The sequence below is a fragment of the Cyphomyrmex costatus genome, unplaced genomic scaffold, assembly GCF_001594065.2.
Source record: "Cyphomyrmex costatus isolate MS0001 unplaced genomic scaffold, Ccosl1.0 scaffold302, whole genome shotgun sequence".
In the NCBI taxonomy this organism is placed as follows: domain Eukaryota; kingdom Metazoa; phylum Arthropoda; class Insecta; order Hymenoptera; family Formicidae; genus Cyphomyrmex; species Cyphomyrmex costatus.
Window position 1 is genome coordinate 532710 of NW_017277148.1, and position 19837 is coordinate 552546.

Here is a 19837-nt window from a genome sequence, read left to right on the forward strand (position 1 = left end):
TGTGTTTATGAAAGAAAAATAATAATTATTATGGATTATTGAAACACATTCCTGCTTATGATCGGAAAATCTCGTCTGCCTACAAATTAATTGTCAACAGTATTGTTTATTGACATCCTATTTGCCACGTGCGATTGTTCATTTGCTCAGAAAAATTATTGGCTGCAAATCGATGACCTACAAGCACTATTGCGCACAAATATAAAATTAAATAGTAAATGAATTATTGAAAGATTTGGATTTTTTCTCTTAATTTATATATAATTTTTTTTTTTCAAAAGAAATAAAGTTTAATGTTACGAAAAAAAAAACGATTGTTTTATTATTATATTTAGAATTCTTTTTATCTAGTTGCCATTCTGTTAGTTCATTAATTGGTATGAGAAAGTTTTATATTATTATTCATTGAATTAACATGACAATAGCGATTATCGTGTTTGAAATTCGTTATCGCAAAGTCTCTATTAGCTTTCCTTTATCCTATTAATGGCAAATTCACGCGAAACAAGTTAGAAGATATCTGACTGAGCAAACAACGTTTAGCTTAATAAACTAGCCATAATCGAAGCGTTAATGCTTCACTAATTTTATGGAAAAGAATGAAGTAACACTTCTATTTTTTAAATTCGAAAATGTATACCATGATAAAGAAAGAATGGAATATTTTTTGCGTCGGATTATCGTTGTTTATTTAAATAAGGTGGATTAATTTATTAGAGAGTTACTCGATTTTTTTCCGTAGATCCGAATGATCTGGTGCATAATTTACAATCTTGTCAAACGATATTGTGCAATCTGAGAAATAAAAGTCTTTCTACGCTAAAAAGAAAGCGAAATAACAATTCGTGATTTAATGAAACTCGTACAAAGATAAGAAATCAGAAATCAGAATTATGTATATATATTTTTCGCTTTACTTGCTAAATCTAATGATTCTTATTAATAAAATTCGTCTTTTCTCCTGCTGTTTAAATTTTTATTTCTGATATCGTATCGCTATTGTGTCTTTTCGATCGATCACTTTCTCACCTCGTTTACTTTCTCTATAAAGAATAATAAAGAAGGTAGAAGAAAAAAGGATGGAGATAAGAAAGAGAGAGAGATAAAAGGACGAGGAGAACGTGAGACTAGTTTAGAAAGATAACGATTGATGAAGTTATTATCGATTTGTCCTAAACTCTTTATTCTCTTGCGAATAGCCAGCATTATAAATAATTCCACCGGCTGTTCACAAAGTTTGCGATCGTTGAGTAGTGCATTTGCACATGCTCGTATATGAATACGGGCAGATATATATGTATATGTAGGAAAAGCGAAGTTTTACTTGCTGGATGCACCGATCGCGTTTTCCAATAGTTAGTCGTTTGTGCAAAATTGTGTGTCCATATTTTACGAATTCTCTGCATGGTTTCAGTTATCGTTTCTTTTTATTACTTCCTCCACTCTTTTGTGCATCTTTTCCTTTACCTTTCACTTTATTTTATATTATTATATGCAGAGAGCTAGTTTTTTCTCAAAGGAGGTTTGAAAGTATTGCATCATAATTTATTACTTACTTACTATATATTTATGGCATATTGCATTTAAATTTTCTATTAAAATAAAACTTACTATTTGTATCACACTCTCTAGTATTATAATACATAAGTTTTTTAATTTAAAATTTTGAGTATATTCATGTAATAAGATTCCTTACAAAAAATTATATGTTTGTTAACGTAAAATTCAGTTTAAAACTGAAGTAAAACATTTGTTATTTAAATTCGATATTGTAAAAATAAAACGTTTTTATTACTTGACAGCTCCATAAATTTCTCAATCCCGTATTTACTTTATTTCTGTTATTATTATTATTATATTTTTCATTACATTTTTTTCTCTTTTTAAGCGTTTTTTTATGTCATATGTTTGTCAAAATGTAAATCAATAAAAATATTTTCTCAATGCCTCTTACGGAAATTAATATCTATTTGCATTGCGACTACTGGTGAGTTGCAAATTTATTCACGGATCAAGAAAACCGATATGTAGAAAAGTTTCGCGTTGGGCAAATTGACAGAGAAGTTAAAAAAATAAAGATTTGTAACGAAAAATAAAATCACGTCACAAATTTAATTTACAAAATGAAAAAGTCAGAGTATTAAAAATGAAATATGAATCAGATATTATCAAGAAAATTCGACAAAAAGCGAGATTTTATGATAACAGATTACAATAGTTACACAATGCGTATTTTTCCTTTGCATTTTATTCTTTATGCTAATAATAAGCATGTTCGAAGAATAAAACAATTGGCATTTCCAGACAAAAAATCAAATTATTTATGAAAAGTTCTGGATTTAATTTTAAAAAAATTAAAATTTTTTCACGTTATTATAGGTATTTGTACATATATTTAAATACTACGACTGCGATTATTAAAACAAAACAAAAGATCACGTTTTTTTTTATAATAGGAAGTGGTAATCTTTCTTGTAATTTCTCTATTAAAGTAATCTTAGAACTTGTCGATTATACGAACTTTTCGATGGTGTAACTTCACCGAATAGTCGTGTACGTGACATTAATCGAAAATCGTTTCGTGTTTTACACCCACCGCTGGATGGATCTCTTCGGGCGAATTTCGCCGGAACAATCACGGAAATTTATATAGCTATCGTAAAATCGGCCAAAACATTTATACAAACAGAGAATAATTTAAATCCTGCTGTTCGACCTTTTTCACTGTGCACCTGAGCATGTTGCAATTATTTAATTCATAACATTCCCTCCTCTGTATCCCCAGCGAGATCCAATCTGTTCGCTTGGAAAATCGGAGATAATCAGGTCGTGAGAACTGCTAGATAACAGAATATAAATTTTCGAAATATTAGGAGTAACTGTTGTTTAATGTAAATCAATAGATGGATGGATAGATAAAACTTCAGCGATAATTTATGGGGTTACAAGAATTTCCACTGCATTTGTTGCAATATACAAAACCATAAAAATAACAAAAAATACATTTCAAGTGCATTATTGTTTAAAGTAATTAGAATACTTATTATAATTCTTACAGTCATAATAATTCTTACAGTTTTTTTAACTGTAATGGTTATATTCCGTTTTCCTGGGAAATGTAAAAGAATGCAAAAAAACTATAAATAAAATAAATTTTAGAAAAGTGTAATTTAAAGAAAGAAAGTAGCGTTATTTTCCGCGAAAGTCTCCACCCTTCGTTATTTCACTGTTTTTTTTGCATATTATACGTAATATATATAGCTTCTTTGCACGCTATGTAAAATAATTGTGCGTCATGTTGTACATGTCTACCGAGATAGAAATAATGCTCGTGTTATTATAAACTTTTCATGTAATTTCAATTCCTGTGAAAGCAAAGCAAACAAGGAAAACTTTTTCTACTGGCAGTAAGATATGTTAATAGAAAGTATTTCAGACAATATTTTTTATTAAAAGAACTGAATTTTGTAAAGTCTTATGATATACATATATCGAAATAAAAAACTGTATTTTTTATTCTAAACTGTCGTTTTACATTTTTTAAGTTAATAATTATTTTTTAATTTTACTTAAAATGTTAGATACATGAACATGTTAATATTTACACCGAAAGAACGGAATTGTTAAAATATCTAAAACTTTAGGTTGATATATAAATTTGAAAATAATTTTGTTGGATAAAATTTTGTTGTACTATTAAAATAAGTATATAGGATTCTCAAACAAGGGATTGTTAAACATTTTTTGCAAATTGCTCATCATGATTGAAATTTCAGCGTTGAAATGACTACTTTAAAAATACAATAAAATTATTTTTAGATTTAGCAAAATTTTTAGATACTTTAGCAAAATCGTTCTTTTCGTATATGTTAAAATCAATAAGACGCCATTTAAAAAAACAAATTAGTGGAAGAGAAATTTACTTCTTTGCTTTTATAATTTAAACTTGATTTGTAATTATTATAAGATAGAATGATCATCAATGATGATAATATTTGAATTCTTTTATGTTTCAAAGAATATACCATTTTGTGAATTTTAAAAAGTTAAATAATTCTGCTATTTAATTATGAAATAAAATCGTTTTAACAGTTCATAAATAATTTGTGTGCAAATAATGTAAATCTTGTTAATTTTGCACTTTTTGTTCGTTGTAATCTACGCAGCATCTATTCGCTTTCAATTTAATGTTGAATTATTCAAATAAATTCAGACTAATGTTAGAATAATGTGATTGAGTTAATCAAATTAATAAAAATGTTTGAAAACAATCAATTTTTTAACAAACATAATTGAATAATCAAATTAATAATTGACTATATTTATGACTAAGGATAACGCTGTACGTAAGATGCATTTTTTTTGTAATAATAAACATTACTGTTAAAGAAATTTCAATATTTCACGGAAATTCTTCAGTTAATTTTCCTCAGGAAAAGTACTGAAGCATGGGCGTGTGTCCAATGAACGTTTGTAGTACTTGTTCAATAAGTGTCTTTTGTTCAGTAGATCACCTATTTCCGTCTTTCTGGCACGTCAAGAGTCTTCTTCATTGCTTTGCTATATAGTAGCACATAGATTCTTCCGAGAAATTGATTTTCCTCGATAGCATAGCACTGCATCCTACACTGAACGCAAAGTAGACATCTAATGCGCTGCGTGTGTTTGTGATGAATATTGCAACGTATATAATCACGCATTGTATTTACGTAACATACATATCTTACGATCAATATAGGCACTACGGAACTGCACAAGGAACATTATTTAAGCTCTCTATTTTCGGATTTCTAGATCGATCGTATCATGCCTATAGGTATTTATTCCTTATATGAGTATTGTATCTGTTGATTAAAAAATCCAAACATGTATTTTATTAATTATTATATAATTTCTCGTGATTTCATTTGTAATCAGGATTGAAAATGTCAATTCATAAAAATATGTTGTTATTATTATACTTTTTGTAAAATGTAATTCGTTATCATTACTTAGAAAGCAATGACGACGTGTTACATCTTTGTTACTTTTTTGTAATGTTAAAGTAAGATATTCGATTTAATAATTACATCATTTAGTAATCAATATGAAAAAAAAAAAAAAAAAATTGTGTGTAACAATCAATATTAAAATTAAAAATGTTACGTCCGCTGAAAGATCTCATGTATCGCTTCGGCGCGACGTCACGAAAGCGGTATGTGTTGCCATGGCAATGCCGAAAATAGCTTCGACAGCTGATCGATCGTGATCGCGCGGTTGCCGCGTGACGTCACGGCCGATCCAAACGTTCGCGACATTGCGCGTGCGCAACGAATCAAGTAAAATCTTTAATAATTCAATAATTGCAATTTAAAACCAGCAAAGACGCATCGGATAATGACTCATAAGAGCGGAGGAATAGCCTAATGCCGTTTGAGACTCTTGCGGTTATTAATTCTTAAGATATAACAAAAATCATGAATCATTTAAAATCTGGCGATGCACCAGCTGCCAAGGTGATACATCCTTCAGATGCATATCGCAGCTTGAAGCCTTTTTAAATTCTTGCTAAAATTCGTATGATAAATGTAAAATCTATGCTTAAATAAACAACTGAAGATTCGTTGGGCATGTCCTTTGTCTTCACACAAAGAACTAATGCTCTCTGACAAAACCTATGTATTGGTGGCGGCTCGCCACCAGAGGTCCAAAAAGGAAAAGACTCAAAAGGAAGAGACTCGCGCCAATTCTCGCATGTACTCGAGATAAAGCATTCAAATTCGAGATAAAGATTTCAAATTCGAGAGAAGATATGATACGCTATTTGAATTGAAAATATCTTGTGTATAAAAGAGCCCAGAGAACTTCTCGTGTGCCCTTATAGTAGTTTATTTGCATAAGATTCGCTATATGATATGTTTGTATCTATCACTGGTTTCTCAAGAAAGCTTCCTTCAGTATCAGTTATCGAGTAAATATCCATTTCAGGGCCGCTTTTCTATTTCATCGTGTTGATTTAAATTTTCATAAATGTAGCGTGTTATCGATTACATTCTCAGCAAAGACGGATTTGGTTGAAGTCGAGATTCACAAATCTTATTCGTTCCTCTCATGATGCATTCCTAGTTCCTCCTTTCGAGAGTCTGTACAAATCGTATGTATATGATCCAAAAGAAAATATTGATATTTTGAGAGAGGTATGAGAGTATCGAGATTATTATTAAGAGGAAAGAAATTGTAGAAAACTACGTCAATATAGTACTTTAAATGCTTATAAACAAACTAATGGAATGAGAAATTAAATAAAATATACGTTTTACTCTTTATATTTATAATATTTATTCCCATAGTAAAAAGAGTTTATTAAAAGAAAAGAAATTTATACAAAAATAATTTATACAAAAAAAATTTATACAAAAATGAATCAGTAGTATTTTGAAGTAGTATACTTATCAAAATAAATTAATGGAATAAAATTAAATAAAAAATTTATTTTATTTTTTCTAATATTTATCCTCATAGCAAAAAGGTCATAATAATATCACAATGTCACGGTGACGTGCGAATGTCCGCTTTGTCACAGGAATGATATCACAGCAAAGTCACGATGACGTGCAAATGTCCGCTTTGTCACAGGTATGATATCGCTATGGCATCATTATGCAGCTGTGATAAAAGTTGTACCTTACTGTGATAACATATACAGATGAAGATAATAATGTAATGTTACTGTAACCCTTTGTTCATAATGACATCATAGCGTTTTCGTTACTATTGTGAGTCTATTGTGATGTAAATGTAAACCTTTTGTTATGGAAGTAAATGTTAAAAGAATCATCTTTCTTTTTTTAATGGGGTAAAATATAGAAATGAAGTTGGTGTCGGTTCAAATTGTTTAAAATTCTATAATGTATAACGCGCATATAAAAATTACGTGGTTGAGACACTGAAATAGGGTTCAGTGGGTTGAGATAATAGGACTTAAATTGCAACTTTGCAATTTGTCCTTCGTGGAAATGTGAGAGAGAATTGAAAAAAAAAAACCGATTTTTGCTTGTGTATTATTCTGTAAGTATATACTCTGTATGATAGATTTACGTTGCGAGAGGAAGTGTTGATAACTCTTGCAGCGATTATGCAGATCATATTCGATTGCCGGGAAAAAGGAGAAGAGGGATGTTGCGGAAATATTTTGTGAATTCGCGGCAGGCGACAGGTGCATGCCACTATAAATTTCATAATATCGCGCAGCGTGCATTGAATCCTCACAAATGCGAATATCTCTCACCAACCGAAGCTTATCCATCTTCCTGTACAAACATTATTGAAAGTGTCAATTCCGTAAAATTCGTTTTTCCACACATCACCGTTGGATATTTTTTAGTTGCATGTTTATATATTTATTAGAAGGAATTAGAAATTAGATCTCTCAAATAATAACGCTTAAAATAATTCTATCTGGAGCCAATATATTGTTTACATCGGAAAGCAATATCGTTGCTATGCTTTCCCATCATTTCAAAATTAATTTCATGGTTTGAATCTCATTATCTCTTGAGATATTATACATTTATATTAAATACTCTAAATTATTGCTATTACATTAGAATTGTTTCTGCGAATACATCAAACATTTTCAATTCTTCAAGCGTAAATATATAACATAAATATAAATCAATGAAATTAGTGTTAACAATTACCAAATTAAATATTACGCAATAATAAACATTTAGAAATATAATTTTTATATTTTAGTATTAGCACAGTTGCAAATTTTTTTGTATTCCGTATTATACGAATGTATACAGACTATTCTAATAAACAATTCCTTTAATAAAATATTTTTATCCCCCACAAAAAAAATTCATACTTTTAATCATGAAGAAACAAAATTCATTATATTTCTACTTTTTACCGATTTTATTTCACAATACATGTGTCCAAACTAAGATACTTTTCAAAGGAAAAGAAAGAAAATAAAAAGTCGACTGATAAGGTTAAACATCTCAAGTTTAAGTCGTGCAGTGACCGTGTTAGAGATCTTGGGGAAATAGCGTGGTCAGCAGAACATGGTAGTGACATGTGAACAGCCTTATCGCTCGTAGAATATCCTTCGGATTCGCTGGACTTCTTTTTACTCGACCAGAGATTGGAGAGAATTTTTTGGTCTCGCGACATTTATAAAGGACATTATAAGGGACGATCTATACCTCACGATTTATTTCGGAATTACATGCGTGAATGTTTCACATTTAAAAGAGATCTCGTTTTACCGTTTGACAACTTACGAGTGCTCTTACAAAGATCACATATTAGCCAATTTATATAATACTAAAAGACAGTAATAAATTATATATAAATTACTTATTTTAACAATTCAAAATTATTGTGTACTTATTTTAAGTATTAAAAGCACTGTTTAAATAAGGCCCGGTTCCATCAATAAGATTAACTTCAATCTCGGTTCAATTTACTTCTTATTTTTTTCTAATTCAATAACAAGCATTATTATATAGAAAAAGTTAATAACTTGCAACGAAATTAAAGTTAATTTTATTGATGGAACTGAGCCTAAGCAACTAATTATGCCTTTCAATAATAAATTAGCCAGAATTCAATTACCCAATGTTAGATTTTTGTAAAGATATAGGAATATGATTGTCTTCGAATCTGTAACGTGGATTTAATTATCCCGTTATATGCGATAACCAAAAGCGTTAGCGTGACTCCGACATTTACGTGTCGTTGCACGAGCTGTTATAGTTCGATAACATAATGCATGAAGAATAGCGTGTCATCTAGCAAATTCGATTGGATACACTAGTGCGCACTGATGCATATTCAAGCTGTTGCACACTAATCTTGTTCACTAATCTGAATGTAAAAGTGAAATGAAAATATCTTGAACATGATAAAATGCCAAAAATAAATTTTAGAAAACAACACAAAATATATTAATAATTTCAATGTTTAATATATATGTATTTATGTTAATATACATATTTTTACGTCAATTTATGTATGATGGTTTTAATCAGTGCGTTCAATCGAATTTGCTGTTACAATTCGACAGGGGCGTAGCAGGATTTCGTTTATTGAGGGGAGGAGGGGGGGGGGGCAATTACAATTAAGACAACACGGTGAAACTTATATAGACCACCTCTCTCTCTCTGATGTTAAATCTATATTTATATTTTTTAAAGTACAACAAGTGTCATGTGCGCTAAAAGATTCGAGACTGTTTTCCTTTACACGCACTTGAAAGGAAGGAGAAGGTGTAAGAAATGGTTGCTAAGAGGTTTAAGACATTTGCAAACAAACAAAGAAGTATGAAACGACATTTGATAATCTGTTGGATCGCGATAAGACATGAAAGACATGTTGAAAGTTACATCGCCCACGGTTTTATCGAATTACAAACTGTATACAAGTTTCTGGAGTAAGAATTTCAAGAAATATTTGCAATATCCGATTACGTGAAAATTGTCGCGAAATGCAAGACGGGCAGAGAAATAAATACAAGAGTCGCGAGTTGGATTAAAAATAATACACTTAGTTTCTAAAAAGAATGCCTTTCAGCATTGGATAAGCTTAAAATAGAGAGCTAAAATAATATTGAAGTATCAAATGTATAATAAAAAGAACAACGTGCATTACCGTAAAAAGTCTCTATTAGAAATAATATCGGCGTAATAAGAGAAGAGTAAAAACTGGATATACACTGCATCTTTTCCATTAGGGAAACATGATGAATCCCTGAATCGCGGGACTGCAGCGAAAGAGAGCTGCTCGGATAAATATTCTAAAGTTTCGTTCATAGTTTGCCTATCGATTATTCTCCTCCGGGTTTGTTGTCTATTTCCTTCATATATTCTTTCACGAAGTAATGCATCGTCTATCTTAAATTTTTATCAAATTTTCAATGAGCTGCATTAAATGAACAATTTACCTCCGTGATCCTCTTCAAATTTTGAACAATATCATTATGTATACATACGTCTTTTTTATTTTGCAATAAAAATGTAATATAATATACTAAAATACTAAATGAAAAATTTACATTCTTTAAATTTTGTACAATCTGTTTCGACTTTGTTTTACTTGCAATTAAACAATTTTCGTGAAAAATATTTTATATACAGAGAAATAATAAAATATTTTCTTCAAAATTTCGCGAGGGTGATTTATAACGATAAAAAATAAGCAAAGTAGAATATTTGTGATAAAACATAAGAATTTCTTAAAAGATCAAGAGTGAGAAAAACATTTTTAAGGAGATTCATTCTAAAGACAAATCTAACTGAGAGGCATTCTAAAGATAGACGTTAATAATAGGGAAAAGTTTTTCTCTAGCTAAAAATATGTAAATGACATCAAACCAATAGAATTAGCTTGTCTCTAGTTTATATTCTTGAATAATAAAACAGCAATAATGTGAAGTGAATCAAATTAAAATAAAATTTATTCAATTCCTTCTTCATATATTATTTTTCATTCTTTCGTTAAAATATAATTTTTGTTGAAATACAATTTTAAAATTAAAAAGATCAAAAATTAAATATTTGCAAACACATCTGCAAATGTCTATATTTATATTTTTTAGAAAATATCAAGCGATGAAAGTAGTAAAAACAGTATCACGTGATGGAAAAGAATGAGAACGATAAAGAAATTCTTTGTAGTGAGATAGTCGTTGACGAATTAGTTGAGTGTATTTAATTTATATATAATTGAAGTTTTTTGGTGCTAAATGAGAAAGAAAGAAGAAAATAAAGAGGGAAAGAAGAAATTCATTACATATGAAGATGATAATTGAATAATTGAGTAATTTGAAGTATTGGCAGCTTTTTTTCTGTTAACCTGTTCATTTACTGAAAGTGTCAGTTTTCTGTTCAGCACCAGTTAAGCCAAAGATAGATCTATATGTGCAAAAAGTCTTCCTTACGAGATGCTGAATTCATTTTGTGTAATTACCGGAAGTCTATTGAATTTAAAAATATAATCTTAAAGCTTATTAAATTTTCTTTAAAATGATATTTTGTAGAGAATTTAAGAAGCTTTAAGGTATTGACTATAAAAGGTATTGAATATAAAATCGAAATATATATATTCATATTTTAAGTTTAGCGGTTTGACCCGAGAATACCCTGTATAATAAATTGTAAAACTTAAAGCGTTTACAAACTCATTTTAATGAAACTTGACAAAATCCAATTTCACAAATTTTTTCGCAATGACTATACGTACAATTTATTAATGAATTTTCGATTAAATAGATTTCATCCTAAGAGCAGTAAGTTCGTAAGACTAACAAATGGCATTTATTAATTTATTTAGCAGAGACTCCTTCATCTCATATTAAAAGTCTATTTCATATAAAAAAAATAGGGGATGTTTCTTTATTAGATTCAATAAAAACAATACTGCGTTTTTAATTTCTTTAAAATTTTATCGTTGAATTATGAGATGTTCAATAATTTATTTATTTACTTCAGCTCACTCTATTAATTTTAAGCGGTTATAACTTCCACTTCTAATGGATTCTCTAAAACGGAAGTTCTAAATTCTAATTCGATTTGTCTTTCAATCGCGTCTTCTCGCCACTATTATAGATTACGTAAGTTTCGCTTTAAGTTTCCGCACACTCTCAAGTGCGATGTCTTTGAGGAAGCGTATTGTCCGTCGTCGCACGTGAGTATCCTATTCAAGCCTTTCTGCTGAATCGAGACTACAATCGAGTCTTAACAGCATAAAGCAGCGAGGGTCCCGCAAACGGGGAATCCTTTCGTAGCGCATTGCGAGCCATATGAACGCAGTAACCAATGTCCAAAATCGCGGATGAGCGTGAAATCGAAGCCCATTGGTGAAAAATAGATTATTTTCGATTGTTGCTCAAAGAAGAACGAGTTTTTCCGATTCTATTTCCTACGGCGGATATTACATGGGAGAGTTCAATCGACGAAAGTACTATACGGACAGGCCATTCGCGACGTTTCGAATGTAGTTATCATTTTAATCGAGTCCTAGCAGCAAAAGTTATACGTATTATTACGCATATTAATTAGTCATAATTTATCAAAGGTTATCGTGATTATTACACCTTTAAGTATGTGGTATCAAAAGTTCATAATATTATTCACCAAAATAATTAGCAAATATAAATGTTATATAGTATCAATATGTATATGAATTAAAATATTATTAATTAGCAATTCTGAAGCAATTCAATAATAAAGACGTATTCATGTATTGGCATTATTATTGTAATTAAGAGATTTCCATGCAATGATACTCAAAATATTCAAATTGATATATGTTATTACGTATTATCAAATATTATTTATATTAAATATGTGTATAATTCTCAAAATAATTTTAAATAAGTAACATCCCGTTAGTATTCATCCGATCGAGCGCCACTAAAGATTGCCGATCGACGCTTCCTCCGCGAGGATCGTCGATCGACGAGCGCGACCGAATCGGGACGGAATAAAACGAGCGGGAGCAACAATCAGTATAAAATACTCGATTGTTGCTACCGTCTCTCAATTTCGTCTAGCTACGAGCGAATCATGATCCTCTCTAGTAACTCGACGAGAAAAAGGGGTAGAACGTTCTCGGCAGTCGATCGCCAGTGCACCGCTATCCTCGTCGACAATCGTTTCCCCATCGCATCGGAGAAACACGCACAGATATTTCGCACCGCGACACCGCCCACTGCCGTATACCCGTGTACGCGAATTGCATACGATACCGTACCGCCGACTGCGCCCCGCGAAGCCCGCGCCTGTTTCACGCGCCGAGGGATTTAAAGGTCCCCGACGCGGTTTCTTCTGTATACGAACCGTGTAATCGACACCGCCGTTTTTGTACTATATTCCTGTTGCGAAGCATACACGTACATACACACACGCGTACACCGTTTGTTCTGTGATACATACACACATACGTACACATTATATCTCACAGCTGATTTGTATCTATAGACAATAAACACGTCCTGTTTTCATAAACTGTGCACGGCGTTATATTTTTCTGCATCTCCTCTCTTCGAATTAACGAACCTCTTTTTGCGAATCGCATAATTCCGGCGAGCTACTCCGCGCGAAAGTAAGGTAGTTACAAATTTAAGGCTCCTAACTAATATCTGTGGATATTCGGATTGATGACGTTAGAAGCGAGAAAATATATGGTAATAAAAATTCTTGCAAAATATATAACAATAAAAATTTGTTTTAATAAAATAATATTTGCATTTGATTGAATGTAGTTGTAAAATGTGCTAAAAATTCTTTTATTTTGGAATAGAATAAAATTATCACAATTCGACAGTTGTTTTATAATGCGTTTCGTTTTTTCTTATTTGTAGATTTAGACTTGTTTCGTTTTGTAATTAAATATGATTGAATATATGGTTATTTATTATTGTATTAAAACGCGCGAGAAGAAATTTCGATATATTTTACAAATCTATATTTTATCGAATATAAATATTTTATTAAAAAATACTAATATTTGTAGTTTGCAAGAATTTGCTTTATATATTTTTCTTACTTTTAATATCACAATCCAAGATGGTTGAATGAGCATTAAGAGCATAAATCTACATGAAATTAAATTTTAAATCCTTCAAGCAGATAAAAAAATATTTTTGCGAGTATACATAATAAAACTTAGTGATTACATAATATGTAACGTGGGTATAGTTAAAAAATAACTGGAAATATCGACAAATATATAAATTTTCTGCAAATGTAGCATATTTATTTCAAGGATTAATTGTATCAAACTTGCTATCTATTATTTTTGCTTCTCCTTGTTTCAATTATATTATTTATTGTAAAATGTTTTGTCACGTGTAACAGAATAAACCGTACAATTATTGAACTACACAATTATTGCACACTTGGATTTACGAGCTGCCAATTAGGTTAATGCTTGCGTTTATATCGCATTTCGACTTTCTGAATTGCTGGCAGATTGCATATCTCTGTAAAGGAAATTGTAAATCATAAACTCACATTATAAATCCGCAGTAACCAATAATCTGTATACAAATCTCACTCATTATTTGAATAAGAGAATTAATAATAAACGCAAAATGTATAATTGTAGATAACAAACCAATAATTTATAATTTACAATTAAATGTTTTATAATAATTTATTTAATGCGCTTTTACAAAAACACATAAACAGTTTGACATTTCCTGCATATAATATGGTAGTTTTAATACAAAAATATTGCTTTATTTACTATTATTCTTCTCTACAATAAATGTGTTTGTATTAAATTCTGTACAGGTATGTGCTTTCGTTTATTTAATAATGTGCATCGATTATAAATTTTTCGAATTTCTCGAATATATCCAAGAATTTATTAAATTAATAATAATACAAATTAAATGTATTATTTGGAACGAATAATAGTATCATAATAGAGATAACATCTCGCTTGATAAAGCTTTTTCAATGATACTGGAGCTTAGTTTAGAAAAGTTCGTTTCGGTTCAGGCAGCTCGATTTGCTAGTCATGCGATTTACGAAACAAAAAGAAGTCAGAGAAATTGGTGCTTGGTGATTATCCCGGTACATTACCGAGATAAAACGAGTCAAGGAGAGAGAAAAACAAATTGAAATTTCAGCTTGCAACGATCACACGAGCGCACTGTTTGGGATTTATCGCGCCAACAACCGATATTTGCATTTCCATCTACAGTAGAATGCATACAAGATGATAGGCATTGAGCCTGGAATAATTGGACTCAAGAATGATCGCCAATGGTACAATGCGGTGATTCGAAATAACTTTGAATAACAATCAAGATCTAAAGGTAATGTTTATCTGATGTTCAAATTATCATATCTATTGTTCGTTTTCATTATTTATTCTTTATAATTTAAATGTATCAATATATCACGTATTTACCAAGAAAAAATCGACCTTAGATTATTTTAAAACAATAATAAAAAGTTCCAAAAATTTTATAAATTAAAAAATTTAATTTTATTAATAAATAACAAAATAATACAATAAATCAATGATAATAATTGTATTATAAAAACATGTGGAATTATTAATAAAGCAGGATTAATCCAAATATTGCATCTTTATTATAACGCGATCTTACTGACAATGTGTCAGTTTTAATTATCAATTGTTCGTTTAGCCGTCGGCGAATTATTCGTTTTAGGAACACAATATAGCTATGAGAAAAGTAAATATTCGCATCGGCATGTTCGTAATTCGATGGACGAATATTTAATTATATAACAGTGGATGTATCTGGTGGACAGACAGTGTGACACGTGTTTGGAATTTCTGGTTTTCAAAACCGCATGTTCGAGAAACGCGAGTCGGATTAGAGAACTTTTTCGAGTTGGAACATTTCAAATTCATCATTCATATCAAATGACACTTTTTAGAATTAACACAAGAAGAAAATGTTATAATTCTAAACAAATCTTAATCGAGCGTATTGAAATGATCAGTTTAACGCGCATCCTAACTTTATTATAGAAGGAGATACTCGAGTGTGATATTTTACATAGCTCTGTTTTCTGAAGAGTTAAACTTGTACACTTCTAGAAGTAAAATAGATGTTTGATATTTGGGAATCTGTGAAGCTAGCACGACATCAAATTCTGTCGATATCAAAAAAATTACAACAGTTCCAGTAGCATTTTTCATAGTTCTATAGTTTCTTATAAAAATAAATAATAGTTCTGCATTTGTAATACTAAAAAATAAAAAATGAAAAATATGTCGTGCTAACTTCAAGAATCTAGCACGACATTTTCTCTTGTAAAGTACCAAAAAATGACGTTATCAATTTTAGCAAGAGTTCCACTACTACTCGAGTTCTACTAAAATATATATAATATAAAATATAAAAACACAAAATTCCAATAATTACTAATAATTATAAAATTTAAATATAAGTACAACACGAAATTTTGAGAAAAAGTTTCGTGCTGGTTGTTTATAACAATTTTAACGCCAGTTCTAGTTAATACCGGTAGAGTTCTACGCTCGAGTAGCACTAATTGGAACTGTTGCCAAAATTGATAATATTTGTTGTTTTTTGGTACTTTAGAGGAAAAGGTGTCATGCTATAGATTCTCGAAGTTAGCATGACATTTTAATTTTTAATTTTTTAGTATTATAAAAATGCGAAACTATCATTTATTTTTATAAGAAATTGTAAAACTATGAAAAGTGCTACTGGAACTGTTGTAATTTTGTCGATATCGACAGAATGTCGTGCTAGTTTCACAGATCCGATATTTGTTGAATGCGAGAAAGAAAGTTCTGGTGCAGTCTAGTGTAGGAATGAAAAACAGACCGTTGTTACCGAGGCGGGATGGATCTTTTTCAATGTCTTGTTAAAAATTTTTCCACAAGAATGACTGATCTGCACAGTTTTTTAGAATTATCGAATCCACACACAACGTATCCTGAGCTCAATACACTACGGATACTCGTATAAATTTACTATAAATATTTATGAAAGTAAATATAAGATACAATATAATTTAAGAATAAGAATAAAAATATTTGACATATACTCTGTTATAGATATATCAAAAAATTGTTATTTTTAACTTACATATGAGTCAAAATGTAAATCTATCCATTTGTGTGATTAGTTTCAAAATAACGTCCATTAAGACATATTTATAGTAAATAATTGAATTAAATTTAATAAATTTTCTTAAATTAAATTGTTTAATTTCTTAAGGTTAAAATAACAACATATTGAGTAGAAATAACTCAAATTGGATACAATTTGACATTATGAATTTAATAGTGTATGATAAGCAGCAAAATAATGAAAAACTAAATTCATCTTTAATTCTTATTTCTTTATAAAAAAAAATTTGTAAAATGTATCTCTTTTTTGACTATTTAAAACCGCAATCATATCGGACATACTGGCGTTTATTGAGAGCATAAATTCCAACCGGCAGGAAAGAAATCTCCGTTTGAAGAATTGAATCGACGTTTCGCTCAACTTCGCTATTGCCCTATCTAGAAAACAGCTACGTTATTTACGAGTGACGAGGAAGAAGTACGACATCACGAGGACTCTTCTACAGATCGTATCAAAATCAATCGCCTGTGTTGAATTTCAAATTTCATTGTTACTGATTTAGAGCCTGCTTCTCCATTGTTATAACACAAACCTGTCAAAACTAAAATTTTAATAATTATGTATCAGTGTCTGTTTTTTTTATATTTTGCATTATTTTCTGTACTTTGCGTTCCGTATTTCGCTTGTCTATTTGCTAAGTACCATATTTCTTGTGAGTTTCATTGATATGCGCCTGACCATGCAACCGCACAGTCGTGTTCTTGTTTGTTCCGAATCGAGTCGCAAAGATCATTAATCATCTGATATCCAAACGAGAATAACGCTATGCATCAAAGATGAGATTTAACTGTCAATCTTCCTACTTTAATTTACATTTATCGTGTAATGCATTAATATTTTTTTAAATTTTCATGTTATAAAAAGTATAGGTATATTATGCACCAAAGATGAGATTTGACTATTAATCTTTTCATACTTAATTTATATTTATCGTGTAATACATAAATACTTTTTTTTAAGTTTTTATATCACAAAAATTGTTCGTACAAATACCTATGTACCAAAGATGAGATTCGGCTATCATTCTTTCCACTTACATTTATACAATATTTATCGTGTTATATGTATTAATGTGTTTTTCAGTTTTTATATTGTAAAAGGTGTTTAGCGTAGATTATCAATAACATATTCAAAATCGATGTTATCAGAATCGAATTCTATAATCAAATTCTGATATTCCTAATTTTACACGGAATTGTTATCGTAAATCTAAAATAAAGTCATTAATTAAAATCATAATTGGTATCAGAGATCATCGATATAGGATAATATAAAATTGAATTGGGTGTTCTTTCAAGGTATTCTTCTTCGTTACGGATTCAGTGATAAATTGGTAATTGATATATCATTATAAATAAGAAATCGTAAATCTATATCGTGGATAGAAAATTCTCAGTATCAAATATAGATTGAATATCGTTCGACAATCAAATTTCTGATGAAATTTCTGTGCATGGAGAGTAAATTTTCTGAGCACTATCTCCTGGATCAAATTCTTAGAAGCTCTGATAACTGGCATTGTCCGAATAATTGGACGTCATTCTGAACTATACTCAGCGCGAGCCCGTAAATGCTTCGACGATTCTAGTTAGAATCGGTAAATTAGAGGAATCTTCTTTTCTTAAAAGCCACCAACTAATATCTCGCGTTCATTACATCTGCAAAATGGAAACGATCGATTATCTGATTAATGGTTTCGTGCAGTAATTTGCAACGGTGGTTGTTCAAATCTTCGAGGAAATGAAATTCTCTCAACAGCGACATAAGTTCTGCGAATTGCAGCTCGATTTTATATGAAACGTTGCGTTTTATACTTCGATTCGAGATAGATGTTTATTAAATATCTATCTCGTAAATTAACAGTGAGATTAATCCTTTAACGTTTAAAACGTGCAAATGTAGAGAGTTGTCATCGCAATTTCTTTAAATTAAGTATTTTATAAATATAAAAAAAGACACTTAAAATGCAATGAATGAATTTTTGAAATAATACATATAAGTTAAATAAAATTTACTTAGAAACAAGTTGACATATATGTATATATAATAAACATTTAGTATATAGTATATGAAAATTGCTTTTCATATTTTTTGTTCACATAGATTAAGATAGCAATATTTTAAAACTTTTTGGCTAGATATCAATTTAAATAACTTTAAATAACTTTCACGCTATATAACATTCATTCAGAAATGAATTAAAACAGAATATTTTTTTCTCTATTTGTTTTTATAGAAATCTGATGCTGACCAATTTAATACTAAAAGATAGTAATTTATTTCCTATTTAACGTATTAGAAGCACTTTTATTCAATACTTCTATAATATTCAAAATAAATATTATAATTAATTACTATGTTTTAGTATTAAATTGGCCAATATTAAATTAATTAGTATTAGATTTCTGTATAGTAGCGTATAACGTAATTGTATATTCAGAGTAACAGTGAAATTGTCACCTAAAAATTAATTAATTATTAAATGCGCAAAAATATCGAAGGACTCACCGAAGAAACAGCAGACGAATACGATGGTGTATAAAGTGATGAAGATTACTTTCACGTCGGTTCTGTCAAAAATATAATCTTCGTTGAACGACACATTGTAAAGCAGAGTTTCGTTGTTCATGTAGCTTTCGTTGTTGCTGATCTCATAAGGGATTGTATTTTGATCACTGGAAGTTCTAGAACAAAAAATTTATTATCTTTAATGATATTAAATCATAATTTTTTTAATAACGTATAATACATTAGAGATATTGTAAATAAATTAATTGAAACAGTTTGTGGAAAAAGCATACAGTGTTATACGTTATATTCCGCGTAATGGTTTAAAGAGAGAGGAAAGAGAGGTTCTTCATTTTAAAGGTTTAAATTTTATACTTAAAAGGACCATATATATATAAGTAGAATAAGAATTGTACGTCTCTTTCTTTTTTCTCGTTCTAAATGTTAAAGTCATAAAATTTATAAATTATATAATCACATAGTAAAAAGTGAGCGCAAAATTGTTAGACAAAAACTTTTATACGTTATTTAACCAGTTGTACAATATGACGGATCCCAAATATTGTGTACTTATTGCTGGTAAAATATAAGGAAAAAAGTGGCACTCGATTTACGTTTTATACAATAATTTGGTTAATAATCAATATTTAAATTTGAATGTCAACGATTACATTCGTCAAAGTGTTGTTCAATTGA

At 29.7% G+C, this 19837-nt stretch overlaps 1 protein-coding gene across 1 annotated transcript in view; it reads right to left on the reverse strand.

Annotated features, from left to right (window-relative positions):
• The window catches only part of LOC108775597 (allatostatin-A receptor), a 36354-nt gene extending 17137 nt beyond the window's left edge, over positions 1–19217 (reverse strand). Inside the window, exon 1 of the mRNA XM_018542014.1 lies at positions 19142–19217. The gene's annotated coding sequence lies outside the window, so the exon portion shown is untranslated. The remainder of the gene's footprint in view (positions 1–19141) is intronic.
• Positions 19218–19837: the final 620 nt, after the last annotated feature.